Source organism: Lolium rigidum, chromosome 4 (genome assembly GCF_022539505.1).
Source record: "Lolium rigidum isolate FL_2022 chromosome 4, APGP_CSIRO_Lrig_0.1, whole genome shotgun sequence".
NCBI lineage: Eukaryota > Viridiplantae > Streptophyta > Magnoliopsida > Poales > Poaceae > Lolium > Lolium rigidum.
Genome location: NC_061511.1, coordinates 54,543,093 through 54,560,537, shown reverse-complemented (window position 1 = coordinate 54,560,537; position 17,445 = coordinate 54,543,093). Strand labels below are relative to the sequence as shown.

General features: G+C 41.6%; 2 long non-coding RNA genes across 2 annotated transcripts; both read right to left on the bottom strand.

The window, feature by feature from the left end:
- Nucleotides 1–220: 220 nt before the first annotated feature.
- Nucleotides 221–2,773, bottom strand: LOC124649057. The gene is made up of 3 exons (XR_006986523.1): nt 2,659–2,773; nt 2,339–2,572; nt 221–1,716 (listed from the first exon to the last, which is right to left on the bottom strand). It is a non-coding gene; the product is annotated as an uncharacterized LOC124649057 (long non-coding RNA).
- A 1,975-nt stretch (nt 2,774–4,748) lies between these two features.
- Nucleotides 4,749–9,901, bottom strand: LOC124649056. The gene is made up of 6 exons (XR_006986522.1): nt 9,826–9,901; nt 9,584–9,753; nt 9,131–9,312; nt 7,822–7,962; nt 5,361–5,544; nt 4,749–5,028 (listed from the first exon to the last, which is right to left on the bottom strand). It is a non-coding gene; the product is annotated as an uncharacterized LOC124649056 (long non-coding RNA).
- Between the last annotated feature and the right edge of the window lie 7,544 nt (nt 9,902–17,445).

Genomic DNA, 17,445 nt, shown 5'->3' with positions numbered 1-17,445 from the left:
TTAGGGAACAGAGAGGAAGTAGAATTGATGGCCGATGCATGTACCGTACACAATTTTGTTAATGGGGAAACACCTGGAGTGCATCAAGGACCATGTCTGCCACCTTAAGTAACCTTAAGTAAGAAACACCAGGCATCCAACACACAAATTAACTTGAAACACCGTCAAAAACTTGTATTTCAATTAAAATTTTGTATCAATACAACTCATGGGTCATGACAAGTCTGTCTTGCCAAAGCACAGAATAAACATATCTACATGTAGCTTATAAATCTAAAGTGGAGCCAACGCACAGGTCCACGACATCAATAAGCTAGCTCATGTCTCTAGGAAACAAACATCCAACGGCAAAACTAAAAGATGCTCGAGGCCAGCATTTGACCTAACCAACTACAAGAAATATCATAGAAGAAAGCATGTCGGCCAGGCGGTTCCAACGTACAGCACCACTTCGCACCTTCACAAGCGGCACGCCAACCTGCTGCTCCATCGCCTCCACAAGCCACCGGTTTAACAAGGACACCTCCTTCGTCACCTGCATGACAACGGACCAGAGAAAGTAACACCTGAACATAAGGCAACTGGACATGCATAAGAAAAGATGGCAGACTGAAATAGCAGGAAAGTGGAAACCTAGCCAAGAACGACAAGCAAAAGCTATAACATGTACATATAATTTTATAGCCACATCGGAGGTACATGTCAGAGCAACCATCTACATGAAAATGCCCATATCTAAAAGGAAAACCATATGCAGCTAAACAATCATATGGTACATTCAAAAGGAGCCCATGCTTAAGCAAAGATGGCAACTGGACATGTAATGAAACAGCAGGATGGTAACACTAGTTCTAGGCTTCTACCTAAGAGCGAAGCCTGATGCTTTTCATAAATTCGTCTCTTCCAAGGTACAAACAGATGGTTCTAATGGATCACATCGACTCCGTAGTTTCTCCTAACAGTGGAAGCCTAATACTTGGTAAAGTAAGAAACTAAACTCAACTGGGATTGCTGCCGCTGTCAAGTATTTAGTGGAAATATCCCATCCACACCTACATGATATCAATTTTAGGTTTCCTTTCCTCGAACAACTCGACGTCTGTTCAAGCACCCAAATGATATGCAGTATGCTTCTGCTGCATAAAAAAGCAACAAGGCACACGTAGCAAACATATCATCCAAGTTGCATAAAGGTGGGACCCAACAGCCAGCACATAGTATATTATTTAAAATAACAAGGGAATTGCATAAAGGAAGCGGAGGAACTATTTCAGGGAAACTGTAGCCACTTGAAGAGCTGATGTGACCACACGGTCACCAAATGCTAACATCGGGATCGGGAGCCCCTCCAGGCATACCACCACCCATTCCCCGAGGCATACCACCACCCATTCCTCCAACGAAGCTAGCCATTCCACCCAGCGTGCCTCATGAGAAGCCCCTGGAAGATTCGTCTCTAGATGAGCGGCTCGACAATTGCTTCTTCTTGGCATTCTTATAATTAGGTTGTTGAAAGCACATGACATGAATTCAGATCTGGCCATAAAAAACGGTACACCTAGAATGCTCCTAACAGGAGTGGGAATTTTGACACGAAAATAACCTTTGGCTCGACATGCCGACGAAGCGGTCATGCTCAAATTTCTCTTCTTCCGTCTACCATAACCTTTCGTACTTCCTGTGGAGCTCCACAATCTTTTGTGGATTCGGCTACACCTACAAGATCACCAACATCACTATCATATAAACCATGCAATTTACATACATAGAGATTTAACATAGCTACTGAATCAATATTCGATCTTCATAACTACTGAATCAACATAAAACCGAATTGAATGTAAGAAAACCAGAATAAAGCAACCAAGATAAAGCCAAATGACGTGCTAAATCATGCCCACAAATAAAGCCAAATCAGCCATAAAAATGGAACTTGGCAATGCATCAAGTACTGAGATAACTATGCCACATGTCAAAAGTTATAACTACAAAAGGGCAATCAGTAACCAGCCAAGCACATCATATTAACAACTTCTTATGTTCTCTAAAACAAACAACACATTTAGGAAGGACTGCTATACTATCAACACATTTAGCATGTTGCATTCAAACTTGATTTACATATTCAAAAATAAATGAGATAAACTTATCAGCACGATATACAAATTACTTGAACACAACCATTGATTCTGCAAGTAGCAATATAAACAGAGGACATCAATCACTAGTTCACTTTATTTACCATCATCAGACACTTCACCCATACTAGTTGAGTTTATCAAACTGCCATACTGACATGAAGTTAAAATATAGTGAATTTAAGGATTCCATTACCAACCTTTTTCAGTTACTCATAGCAATTGCTTGAGGACATGGTCGTCACAAGACGCCAACAACAGCTCCAGGTGGAGCGGGGCTCATGACCAGGGATAGTTCGAACTATAAAGAGGGCACCCAACATCCAGGACATCACATTATTAACAATAACAAGGGAACTACTTGAGGGAACCCATACCGTCTTGAAGAGCCGACATGACCTCAGAGTCACCAAATGTTGTCATGAGGTCAAGGTCTTGTACAACAAAGAAAAGATTCAATTAGTTGCACAAAGAAAGATATGCAGTGTCCATGTGCTTACATTCACGATGACATGCATACCAATAGTACCAGGAGCACCTCCAGCTCCAGGCATACCACCACCTATTCCTCGAGCGAAGCCAGTTATTCGACCTGGCGTGCCTCTGAGAAGCCCCTGGAAGATGCATCTCTAAATGAGCGGAATGACAATTTCTCCTTCTTGGTCTTCTTATGATAGGACTGCCAAAAGCGCATGACATCAATTCAAATCTAACCATGAAAATTGTAAGCTTATAAAGCTCCTACCAGGAGTTGGAATTTTAGTACGAAAATAACATGTGCCTCGGCACACCGATGAAGCCGGTCACACTCAAATTGCTTTTCTTCCATCTACCATAACTTTTCGTACTTCCTGCAGTGCTCCACAATTTTTGTGCATTCGGCTACACCTGCAAGTTCACCAACGTCACACTCATATAAGCACATCAAATTTACACACATATATATATTTAAAATAGCTGATGAGTCAATACTCCACCTCATAGGAAAACCAAATTGAAAGTAAGCCCTTGAACCAAACTAAAGAAACAAAGATAAATCCAAATCACGAGATAAATCATGTCCATAGTAAAGTCAAATCAGCAATACAAAATAAAACTTGCCATTGCATTAAGTACTGCTACATGTAAAAAAAATACTGAGCAATACAAGCATGTTGTATTCAAACTTGATTTACATATTCCAAAAGATAAGTGAGATAACTTATTAGCCCAATATACAAATTGTAGCTGAAGCAGCAGAATGACACCCAAACATGCACTACATTCTTCCACTATAATTCAGATAAAATTTCCTAAAATGACACGCAAACATTCATGCTTTATCCATAGTTAATCCTGATTATCAATGACAAGGAGGTGTTATGTATATTACCAGCACCATAAGCACCAGCAAGAGATTCTGCAAAAAATATATCAGCAAGAATAAAGGTTTCTTTCAACGGAAAATTCAAGTTGTAAGTGGTGTACACACAACAAAAAATCCACTGTGTGTCTGTCAAAACTACCTGCTGCTGATATCAATGGAAAATTCTCAACTAAAATACACCAAAGCAGCTATCCAATATATTCGTAGCACTACTCGCTGGACATTTTTCTCCTACTCATAGCCACATCTAGTAATCCATCTTATCGCTTTTACAAGGTCAGTTCCACATTCAAAACAATTCAGCATGGTCTTTGCAGAGCACTACTACAAATGTGCAAAGGAAACCAATTCACTGTTGCACAACACATACACAGGAGGAAACGCGGAACAATACTACTATAATTAGAGAAGACTATAAAATAAACTCATCAGAGCAAACAACAAAACTTTTGAAAGAAACATTTCGCTCATCCAAACATACCTATGATAAATAAGTGTGAAAAAATGCACATAGCTCGAGCATAATTTCAGAAGAGAAAATGGTGATTCCTTAGATTTCCATAGGACACAAGGTGAAACACATGACAACAAAGTAGTGGAAATCTAAAAACATGATTGTCTAAAGCATGATAACACATATCCATTTTTAAAGATGATAGGTACCATGGATTATGAGTAACGACTAGTCTAGACTAGTCGTGCGACTAGTCTATGAATCATAACTTGACTGTCGACTCGCTTGTTCGCCACGACTAGTTTGAAGAGTCGAGCGGTCAAGCGACTAGTTATGGACTAGTCTAGACTAGTCGTGGTATTCGACTAGGCGTTGGTGGAAATTAAGAATGAAATCCACAACTTCATACAAGGAAGTTTAGAGTTATGGAGCAATATTTAGACGTGGAGGATGAAGCTGAAGCTCAAAGACATTGTTTCATCATCTAGACAAGATAATTTGAGGCCTATGCCATGAACTTCTAGGTTCTAGCATTATTATGTTATGTAACTTGTGTTGAACTAATGTCGATTTAGTTACTAAATCTTGTACTAGCTACAGCTGCGGTACATATCGACTAGTTGAGCAGTAGTCTAGACTAGTCACGACTAGTCTATGAGTAGGTACCCCAACGACTCGGCTCGAATCCTCGACTCGTAATCCTTGATAGGAAGAACTACATGATTATTCAATTTTATGGACATACGGGGACTACATAACAGCAAGGGAATACAACCTATTTTGCACCAGAGTGTTTTCATATGGGGAATATTTTAGATAATAGACAGTATCCTAACAACTTGTACATGATCACAGTAGAACAGTAATGCAAACAACAACTCAGTTTGTAACTCGGATTGGTGGTGGACAATTCAAACAAGATATATAATCTATCTTGTATTTGTCGCTAAGATATCTGATTCATACTCAAATACATACAATAAGTGAAAAAAGCATCTGCATGTGTAATAGCAACAAATTACCTACATAATTCAGACCTCGGATTTTCTGCTTCTTGTTTGCTATTTGGCCTAGCATAAAAGTATATTATGTTTTCCATGTTCTATATACATAAGGAGAGATCAAGTGACACCGATATAAGAGATACACTATAGGAGAAGAATAACTAGACAAGATATTACTAGTCAAGTAAAATACATCAATCACTAGTTCACTATACCGAAAATACTTATACAATACAACCACTAATTTTGTAAGTAGTAATATAAACAGAGGACATCAATGACTAGTTCACTGTTTTTACTGTCATCAGACACTTCACACATGCTAGTTGAGTATATCAAACCAGCATGCTGACACGGACTTAAAATATGGTGGATTTAATATTGATTACATTACCAACCTTTGTTAGTTACTCATAGAAATTTCTTCGGGATGTGGTCATCGGAAGACGTCGACAACAGATCTAGGTCTACCGGGGTTCACCAGCAGGGATTTGTAGCCGAGGCCGAGACCGCAGTTGCTGCTGCAACTAATCATTTACCTCTTGCAGTAGGTCCCCTTGTCCTTGACAACCCCACGCACCCCTGGCCAGATAAGGGGAAAAATTATCTCCACCTCCAATAACATCGATCCCTAGGTAATTCTTATGCATCTACCAGGACAATATAATTGATGTTTTAGATAAGGAGCCTACAAAGTTTAACATAACTAACACAGAAAATCACCAACTCGAATAACATCGATCCCCTCAGGGAACTCTTAATCATCAACCCTGCATAAATACGGTGGCAAATATAGCTTGGGAATTTAAGATTAACCCCATCAACAGTTTCACACATCATGCTTCCATACAAAAATATAAACTATGCATCTAGCCAGTTATCAGCTCGCTAATACACCAGCATTAATGGTTCTCCATTAGTTGGTTTTGTGACCAATAAAAGGAAGATAAAACAAGATGAAACTATCACTTCATGGGGTACTCGTTACAATCAAGCCCTGTGTCACTTGAGCTACTAGTATATAACATGATGGACAAGAAACTATCAGTAGAGACAAAATTACATTTTTATTACAGGTCGTGTGCAACTAGCTAGTCAAAGCCACTATAAAGCATACACGAGATGATTCTATCTTAACAAGTAACACATTCACGTGGATTATGATACAATATAGAACACTATTTGTAATTCAGACAGTATAGTACGGCCTGCAACAGACAACAACAAACAACAGTTAACAACCACTGAGTCAAACTAGCCTCATGGATTATGATACAATATAGAACACTATTTGTAATTCAAACTTATAGGCTACTATTACATTACATAACATTTGAATGGACTAAAACTTGTCTAAGGGTATTTGGTGTATAAGGTATTTATAGAATAAAGTCATATTTAGGAAATTCTTACAAGTGTTGTTTAATTTGTTATTAACTGCAAATCTAGAACGCCGTCTAGTTTAGAAATATTTTGTTTCTAAGGAACACGATATTATCAAGTTTACCCGAGTTCATTTCGATTTCGAGTGATAGAAGTGTGGACTTTTAGCATGGTCAGTATTTTACAACGATGTCAATATATATAGGTCAATAGGTGTGACGGAATGTACCTAATTATAACAAAATTAGAATGTTGATATGAAAATAGACAGAAGAAAGAAGGCATTCCTATTTATGAACCTTGGTACACATACTTTTTGTATTTATGGGCGATTTCAACACCACAAAGGTTCTGCTACTCCATGAGAATAAAAAGAATTAGGACATATTCCAAACTTTTGTAAATGCATAAGAACGAATCAACTCTAACATACAACTATAGGTCTGGATCGCAGTCAAGTTTAACAAAGTTCATTTCAAAGTAAGTAATGCAGGGATAGTGGTTAAATCCATGCACGAATCACCAAGCACCAGCCTTGTCAGGTGGCTAACATGGTATTGAAAAGAATAAAAAATCATACTGAAGAGAATGAACCATCAGGTACAAAAAAGCATAGAACTACACACATACATATTATGTTTTGTTACTGTATGCATCTGAGAAAAGTAAGTGAAGAACAAAGTTATAACATAGCACGACCATGAACCTTTGGGACAACATTTGTGATAAAGTCTGATGGGTGTTCTACTACGAATGGAGCTTTTGTTTCAAGGGATTCCATCAGACGACCACATAAATCCTAATAGTGCTACTCATATTCCTCATAACAGGCATAGAGGGTACTTTGTAGCTAGTGAAAGTTTTAGAAACATCCCAGATCTGCATAAAGAAATAATTGCATAATCTGGGTAATCAACTACAAAGATAAGTAACCAACTACAAAAATATGGTTGGCTGGGAGCACTCTCAAAAGGAAGCCAAAATAAACATTGTCATATATTACTGAAACAAGGAGTTTCAAGGCACGCTAATTGATGATTAATTTCATAAAAAAAAGGTAAGGCAAAAGAAAGCTAGTTCCTATTTCAGGACATAAATGACTCAAACCACTTGGGCAGCATGCATGAATATAGGTCATGTGCAAGTGGAGGGCCATATATCACATGAAGAAACTTTAAGCTAAAGGTAACACGAATACACTAGAACTCTAGATACTACGGGTATGTAGTGATAGTTAAGTTAGAACTGAGTGACATACATTGGCAGATTATTTGTAGGACTAGAGCTCCAATAATGATCAACTACACTTCCTGGATGGAAGCTGGTCACCATATAGGTCAACAAACTTTGGGTGTCTACTTCCACACATCGCGGGCTCAATTGCTAGTGTTACAATATTATCCCCATGCAAGTTATTATTGTTGTCTGATTGTCTCCAAACTGATGTACAACAGACTCGTGAACTGAGATATGCACCTGTATCACCGCTGACGCCGCTGCAGAAGATCTTTGGAGTGGTCATCAGAGAAGTGCTGAAACTGCTGATGTTCAGGACGGACTGCTATAGCTATGCCCCAGACCTAGCTGAGTATTTCTCCAGGTCCGATGGCTGCAAGCCTGCAACAAATTAAGCAAAATAAATAAATAAATAGACAATAATACGAACATGAACTTTTGACAAATCTACTATGAATAGTGCATACAAAACAGCTGCAGGCCAATTAACATGCCATAAATAAAAGAATCAAATATTCCAGCTGCAAATTTTTAGACAACCCACTTCAAAGTGCAGGCAGACTTACACTAGAAAATACTGTGAAGTAAAATCTGCACATTATAGTTTAAAAATGTCAACCCACCAAAGACATGACACGTAATACTTTAAAAATCCACATAGTGTTGTTTCACACCAAGACCACAAACTTGTCCACGTCTATGAAAACCTTAATAAACTAACACAAGATACCATGTATCCTACTACAGTATGCCCTGCCTATTAGTACCAGTTTTAAGGGACAATTTTCAAACATGCAACAGAAGTAAGCAGAAGTAAGTCCATCACCTTCAGACGGACTTGTTGCTTGGAACAACATTGTCTAGTGTAAGCCCAGCAATAAATCATCAACTAGGCGCACCACGCAGGGTTGCGACAAGGAGGGCACATGGTGCGGAGGCAAGAGCATGGTTGTGGTCGGCACCAGCTGATGAGCTGTTCCTGCTCAATCTATGTGTCTCCCACCAACAGATTACCCATACAATCTACAGTTGGTGATGGGTGCCGACTTGGAGACGGGTAATGCGGCCGGAGCCGGAGACATCCACAACAGTCGGGTGCGCTTGCGGATGGTGTAGGCTCCAAGGGAGCCGGCGAGGGTCCTAGTGCCGCAGCTTGTTGGCCAGCTACATCGGACAAAAATAAGCATGGCCACGAGTATGTTTGTAAAACAGAAATAAAGATGTACATGGTTGTGTCCAGTCCCGCTAAAGGAAGAAAAACAAACAAGCAGACCTACTACGGGGCATGGGTGCTTTGAATGCCTCCCGGCTCTCGGCTCAGGCTGCAGGGAGGCCTGAGTAGGAGAGGGCGTGGTGTGGCGTCGACGCTATAATCCATTTCCCCAAATTTCATGAAGCTGACATACGAAGTCTTGAATTTCTTATCTAAAGTTATGGACTCCATAGTTACTGGACTTAACCCACATAAACATACCAATTTGGCACCTTGTTTCCGATTGAACAGCTGGAAAAAAAATATAACCGTGCAACATAGGAAGGGGAGATTCACCTAGTTTGCAATTGAAATCCTAACGCTCGCAGATAGTTCAGGGCCCGAGGATGGCTGAGTTGGTGAGGGTCCAAGGGCCACGGCTTGTCGGCTGACCACATCAGCTCTGCTCTACGTGTTCCAGTCGGTTGCTATGTAGTGGCCATGGACGCCAAAGATCAAACCTTTCTCTTCCTGCACCTCTGTAAGACCGAAGTTAATCGCGAGCCATTCATAGAAGATGCTTTAGTAATTAATACTGCCATAACTGTAGATTAACTATCATAATTGGTGTTCAAAACATAACCTTAACACTGATAAGGAGTAAAATGGATAGCTAGGGAGCACAGGATTTTTTCTATAATTCACGAGTCCACTAATATGGAATCCTCTCCAACTAAAAGAAATACTGAAACTACCCATGCAGACACTACTTGTCAAGCAAGTTACAAGAAACATGACATAAGTAAATACCTTCGAGAGATTGGAAGAAGTACTGGAGGTCGAAGCTGCAGGCCTAGGATATCAATGCCGTTACAACCAATGGTAGGGGACAACTGATGCGAGATAGCATGCATCAAATGCCAGTGGCTTGCAAATTGTAGACTGTCGTTGGTGTCCATTCTCCAGGCCAACCCATAGTCCTTGAGAGATGCGCAGGTTGTTTAGACTCCATTTTTGTAATGTAGAAGAGGAGGATGATTACACAAAGGTACCTTTTGTACTATATAAGTGACCAGACTTGTTGATGACGAGAAGGCTATAAATTGCGACCATTGCCATACGACACAAAGCGGAGTCAAGATAAAAGTAAATTGCGCGAAGAAAATGTGATAAACCATTAAAATCTAAATACATGTAAGAGGGCAACAAGTAGAACAAGCCCATCTTTCTACAAATAGTTAAAAAAACTCATCAATTATTTTGAGTGAACAACAAACATATCTCTTTGCAATTTTAGACCAAGATAATATATATAGAAACTATGCATTAAAATGTGAACTCAATGCCTGAAAATGCATAGTTCCTTCCTGGACTAAAGATCAAAGGAGGGCACAATATACCCGAGTTTTCCAATACTCCTTTTCTACTATGCATTGAAATGCTCACAAATCCTCCATGTTCAGGAACGTCCATTTAAATAGGCCATGGAGTAACAAATATTTGCTTCCGAATAAGCCTCTACTTCGAATAACTTGAATTTGCTCAGGTTTTTTGAAAATCTTCATTAATTATATTACATATTATAGTTTTGTTCTAGTTTGTGCATCCAATATCCCGTTTTAACTAAAACAAGGTCTACAAACAGAAGCTCACAGGTTCCAATCGTACAACACTAAAAGCTGCGCAAGATCGTATCATTTTACAAACAGTCGGCTTCCTGCAACTCGGTTTGTTGTAGGGATAGAGAGAATAGTAGATGTCTCACCGTTTTCATGGCCTTGTTACTGTCGAGGACGAAGCCAATGCATTGTGAAAACCTGCTGCGGAGGAGGAGAACGTGGGGAGGAGGGTGCCCTGTCGCCACTGGATGGAGGCAACCCCAAGCTTCGTTTCGTGAAGGAGGTGATTAACTCGGCAGCATAATAATAAATTGCACCACCAACACAATACCGTAAAAATGTAGCAAAATTTAGCAATAAAGCACATTAAAAAATAGCTAGAAGACTACAATTTATCTGGGAACACTTCAACGTCAAGCAATTTACCATAGACAATTGTGGGTTCTAGGAACTTTTGTATCTCGTTGCGAGCTTTGTAATAAAAGACTGTATATACCTCTCTTGTACTTGTTACTATGTTTAATGAAAGGGGAAGATGTTTGCCAAATTCTTTTTGACAATTATCAAAACACACATAACGGAGATTCTCCAAGCAGATGAAAATTCATGTAAAGCTAACACCCTAATAATACATAGAGTTGTAACTAAGTTGAACCATATGAATCAGTAACGATAAAAGTTCTTGTGGATGTGTCACGCCTGAAGACCACTCAGTTTTAATTACAGATCCAACGAGACATGGTTCTTTGAATTCACATGTTGTTGTCAAATGTGCACACTAGAAGTGTATGAGAGTACAACATTCTTGAACAACATATGTTATCCATTTCCCCAAATTACCTTTTTTGCGGGGAATTTCCCCAAATTACCTAAAGCTGAACACGTATTACAAAGCCTGTAATTTCTTATATAAAGAAGATATGGATTCCAGAGCTACTCCACTCAATCCACATAGATAGAGCAATAAAATTTGTCACCTAGTTTCCGATTGAACTGCTGGAAAACCATGCATATATTACCAACGGTATGCAGTACAGCAAGGGGCAATTTACCTTGTTTCCGGTTGAACTCCTTGCACTTGCAGATGATCGATGCCCCAAGGACACCAGCATCCGACCGTCCGTCAGGATCCCAGAGCCATGGCTCGTTGGCCGGCCGCATCAGCTCCACCGTGGTCCAGCCACCATGCCTCTGCCCCTCCTTAGTTGTAATTCAGTACATGAATTTCCAGGTGAACATCCCCCTACGATCAAAACATTCAGGTCCACTGGATTAACACACAAAAAGGCAGTGATCTACTGAAGAGTCAAAATTTCAAGAGATGAATTGAACAATACGATCAACTTCTTATATACAAGCATCAGTAACCCATCCCGTGCTTTTGTTTAGTCAAATTTTCAGACAATCACATGTAGATTAGGTATTTGTCCTACTGTGTGGAAAAATAAACTAACATCTGTGAACATGTGGCAGTTTCAGATCGTATGGACTTGATGGTGATAGATGGTACATGTATCCAAAACAGTTGTGTGGCCGGCAAGACCGTGGTCCATTAACAATCTCATCTTTTAAACGTCACGGCCTGAAATCTTGTGTTTTTAGGCGTGGATAGGGAAAGGGGTTCACATCGGGAGCTTACAGCGGACACGGCCGGGTGAGCTCGACGCGGATGGGTCGGAGCCGTGGAGGAGAGACTCCATCACCCGCGCCGGCTTGAGCCTCGGCCACTGTTGCGTCTGCGTGTCCATGTCAGGGAGTCCATCCCAAGCCAGAGAGGCCAGGTCGCGCGTGGTGGTCGGAGAAGAGGATGATGCCGGCACGCGGCGGGTCAGCCTCCATGTCCCCGGACCGGACCACCACTGAGGGGTCCATACGTGCACGTAGGAGGTCGGGGAGAAGGAGCAGAAGCCAGGCGAGGGCGTCCTGCTTCGTTGCCGACACCGGCCGGCAGTGGAGCGCTAGGGTTTTGGTGTGGGTGCGATCGGGGGCGGGCGCAGGAGCGCGGCGGTTGTAGGGGAATCGGCCTGTGAGAAGGAGGCTGCGCGGGGTAGCCGGCGAGCAGCGAGGATGGACTCCGGTGAGCGGCGAGGCTGAGCTGGGTGGCGCCGACGGCGGCGAGACAGGAATCGGGCTGATCCCTACTAGGAAGAAAATTTCCAGAAAAATGAATCGGCGGCGAGATGCGATCTGAATCGGGCTGATCCCATCAGGCGAGATATGGAGGACACTCAACCTAAATTTGGCAGTCCATTTAAACTGCCTCCACAATTCCAGGCAGAAACAGCGCCAAATCAGTCAGCCCAATTTTACTCCAAAATAAGCGAAACTTTGGCGATCCTAACATTTTGGTTTGGCGCCACCTTGACATAACTAATCACCGATAGTTTCTTCTGCCCGTGATATGCAGCATATCAATCGAATGCATCACTCGTTCCGTTGGAAAAAAGAAGGGCTGGCTTTTTTGAAGCAATCGAGCTAGCTAGCATAACCACATTAGCCACCAATCGTTCATCCTTTCTTTTTTTTCTTTTCTTTTGCACACGAGTAATTCAGCTAGCTAGCTAGGCTGCTCTAAATTGAGTTAGCTCATCTGAATATAGTCGGATTACCTAGCTGCACTGCACACGTGTATATCTCCAAATTGAATAATCAGGCTTGATGGCTCGGTCTTTTTACGAATGGCTGCCACCTATAGGGGTGGGTAAAACCGATTCAACAGTTTGGCCAGTTTTAGTTTAGTTAAAAAAATCACTAAAGTAGAAGTGAAGATTTGATTTATGAAAGAAAAATAAACTACTTCCACCAACCGGTTTGAAACCGTTTCCACCGGTTTTAGTTTTGCACACCCCTAGCCACCTCCTACTACATGAGCATGAGAAAACCGGAGACATAGCAGTTATGTGCAATGTATGGGCATGATGCGGCTTGTCGATGGAAGCTCCATCAACGGGTGGCAACCATTACCAATGGGGGAGGGGGCATACTACACAATACATGGTTAGCACATAGTCTAATGATCACTAGAATGATGAAATCACGCGTAAATCCATAGTGGTGTGGCGGGCGGTGCTCCAACAATAAATCATGGAACAAGGAATTGAACTCATCTGATGTAGTATCCCGAGGTGAGAATGACGTGACAGGTCAGTGGACACGGGCAACCGAGAGCTACACATCGCCCATTGATTTTGCTGTGTCGGGGCGGCGAGGTGGCGTGTATATTCTCCTGACATACCGTTCCATGTCCTTTGTCGGAGGGGATAATACAGTGGGGATCGTTGGTTCATGTATAATAATAGGGTTGTTCATGTATCGTCAACATAACCTTCATGGAAATAAATGTTTGTTGATGTTAAAATTAAATTCCTCATTTTTATGTATTTATTTGTGAAATTGAAAAATATTGGGAACAAAAAACATTTAAATTGTTCATGCATTTGCCAAAAATAGTAAAACAAGATGAAAAATGCATGTGTATCCTTATTTGAATTGGTCACAAGAATTAGCTAGGGACAAAGTATATGGGCATGAGTGCAACATGGAGACTTCTACCACCAACGTCCATATATACAAAAGCACATTCATCATGGAAAGGAGGTCGAGTCACTACACAAAACCACAATCGTAGACTCCATAGCAATGAACCCTAGAACCAGCATGTAAATCTCGTCAGGTGCATCTATAAGCCCGTTGAGTTCATTTTGTAAGTCTTGTAAAATCTTGTGATCATACTTATAATAAAGTCTGAGAGAAACTCTTCTATCATTATCATCGTTTCTTTGAGGTGATGCTATGTATATTCTCCTGACATACCATGTACATGTCCTTTGTCGGAGGAGACAATGCGGTGGGGCATCGTTGGTTCATGTATAATAATGGTGTTGTTCATGTATCGTTAACATAACCTTCATGGAAATAAATGTATGTTGATGTCAAAATTAGATGTCTCGTATTTTATGTATTCATTTGTGAAATTGAAAAGATTGGGAATAAAATATTTAAAAGTGTTCATGTGCTTTCCCAAAATAGTAAAAGAAGATAAAAAATGCATGTGTATCCTTATTTGAGGTGATCGCATGGATTTGTTAGGGAAAATCATATGGGCAAGAGCGCAACATGGAGACTCCTACCACCTACGCATATACAGAAGCACATTCGTCATGGAAATGAGCTCAAACCACTACACCAAATCACCATCGTTGACTCTTTAGGCATGAACCCTAGATCCAATCTATAAACCTCATCGGGTGCATCTATAAGACTGTGGAGTTCAACGTCTAAGTACTGTACAATCTTGTGATCATACCAATCGTAAAATCTCTCTTCATCATTACCATCACGTCTTTGATGCAAATATGTTGCTCTCAGCCCATTGCCGAACAAATAAACCCATCTCCGATCTCTAGAGTGGGATTGACTTCGGATCGTGCAAACAATGCTTACTCAAATAGAGAGTGTAATATTAATTAATTTTTATAACAATGTATCGCAAATGAATTAATAGAGGGCATATATTTTTGGATAATAAACTTTAGTTAACTTTTATATCGACTACTCCCACATATAATAATTAATATAGTGTAGTTATTGTAAGAACCAAATAATTATTTGGGATAGCCAGGTGGGGGTCGTCCTTGTTGGAAGCTAGTTCCCTCATTGTCAATTCTGATACTATTCTACAATCATCATGCCTAGAGAAAACCTAGACATCCTCGGCCTATGCCATCCCCACAGTCATGCTTGTACCATTTATAAGTACAGCTGGCACCACCATTTCCATCAAGCCTAACTATCTTCTTGCCATGGACGCTTCTATTCCACCTCACCGCCCCCAACCACCCTAACCGCCACCACCTGACACATGGAATGCTAGGTGATCTCGAACCCCTAGCATAAAATAAGGGTGTGTGACGACACATGGAATGCTATGTGACCTCGGACACACGCGGATGGTTCTATCAGTTTCTACCGGGCATGCGACATCTACGGCGCTGTCGACTACGTCTTCGGCGACACCTCCATCATCTTCCTAGACTGCACCCTCCATAACCAGCTCCAGATGGCTAGCTAGAGCAACACCGTGACGGTGTAGGGACGCACCTACCCGATCTAGAACATGGTCACCACCATGCAGGGTTGCTCCATCGTGGTCACGCTAGAGCTCGCCGGCAATACGACCTTTGTTGCCATGACCAACTACCTCGTCCGGCCGTGGAAGCTATACTCGCGCACAGTGGTCATCGGTCGTGACGCTGCCAACTCCTACGGCGAGGATGATGAAGCTTGATGCATGACATAGGTTGCTTCCCTAATAGACATAGCGCTCGTGTGCTATGTGTGGGTGTGTTGCGGCTGGTTGATGACACCTCCGAGTAACCGGTGGCAACATGTATCGATGGTGACCCCTTGCGAGGCCGCCGGCTAGGCAATGCATGGCTAGCACATAATCTAATGATCCTCAGAATGATGAGACCACAGAGAGATCCATAGTGGTGTGTGGCAAGCGGTGATGCATAGTATTACCATGTTTTATTACCACTAGGTCGTAGTCAAGGGATCTATTGTGAGAAGATAGTAGATCCATAGCAAAAGTTGTGGGCTTGTCCGCCGGGCACGGCGGGTCTATCGCGCGCCCAGTGTAGTAACAACCGTCTAACCTGTTTACCAGTAGATCAAGAGTTTGCGTGTGGAGATGGGCTTTGTTGGTGGTTTAGCAATGACAAATTATGTTCACCCACACAACATATATATGTGGGAACGACGACATGGTCAATGCCGAACGACGACGATACACCTAGATCGATAAAAAATCTAAGAAGTGTGATATCGTGACCAAGAGGTTAATAGGATTGATATGATAGTAATATCAATAAGGTGTGCGCAAAGTACATGAAAGCGGGACGGAAGGAACTCAGAAGTTAAGCGTGCTAGTTCCCTCACGGTCAAGTTCGCTATTATTCTACAAGCCTATAGAAAACCTAGACATCCTCAGCCTTTGTTCGTCGCCATAGTCATGCTTGTACCATTTATAATAATTGTTGTCACCGCGCCATTGCCATCCGGCCTGGCCCATCTAACTATCTTTTTGCTACTGACACTTTTATTCCACCTCAGCGGCCCCACCTACCCTAACCACGACCACCCCGACACATTAAATGATAGGTGATCTCAGACCCCTAGCATAAAATAATGGTGTGTGAGGACACATGGAATGCTAGGTGATCTCGAACGTGGGCGGATGGCTCTATCAGTTTCTAATGGTGGGCGTACAGATACCAAGAACTATGGTTTTGAGATTTGTTTCTAGAAAAATTCCATGACCCTCCAAAATCAAGGAAACCTCATGAATTTTTTCAGAGTTATCCTATCATTTTTTTTTCAAATTTAAAATAATTCTAACCAGATTTATACTAGATTTGAGTTTTACCTGAAGTCTAGAAAATCCAAGATAATTATACGTCCGAACTCAACATAGTTAGCCCAAAATTTTGTAGTACCATGTGTGGCTAGTACTCCCTCCGTTCTCTTTTAATTGACTCGGATTTAGTACAACTTTGTACTAAATTCGAGTCAATTAAAAAAGAACGGAGGGAGTACTAGTTTAGCTTCATATAGTTAGCACAAACGACCGGAGGCTTACGGAAATGGGCGGGAAGAGGTAAAATAAAATACTCCAGTTATCGTGGGTCCATTATCAAATTGGGCCGAATTGTTTGGGTAATCAAGGCTGCAGTAAAATAAAATAAAATACTCCAGTTATCGTGGGTCGGAGTCCATTATCAAATTGGGCCAAATTGTTTGGGTAATCAAGGCTGCAGTTTTAGTTTAGTCCTGGCCAGAACCCTAATCCCCATTCTCCTCTCCGCCGCCGCTCCTCCCTCGCCGTCGCCGGCTGCGCCCCTCCGCCGCCACCCCTGCGCCATCCCCGAGCCTCCTCCCCTACGACCCCACTTCCTCGAGCTGGCCGGACTCCGTCGCAGCTTGGCCGATGCAGTGCTGCAGTGTTCCACGCCGGCGAGGTGTCTCCGGTCACCAGGACGCGCCGGCCGCCAA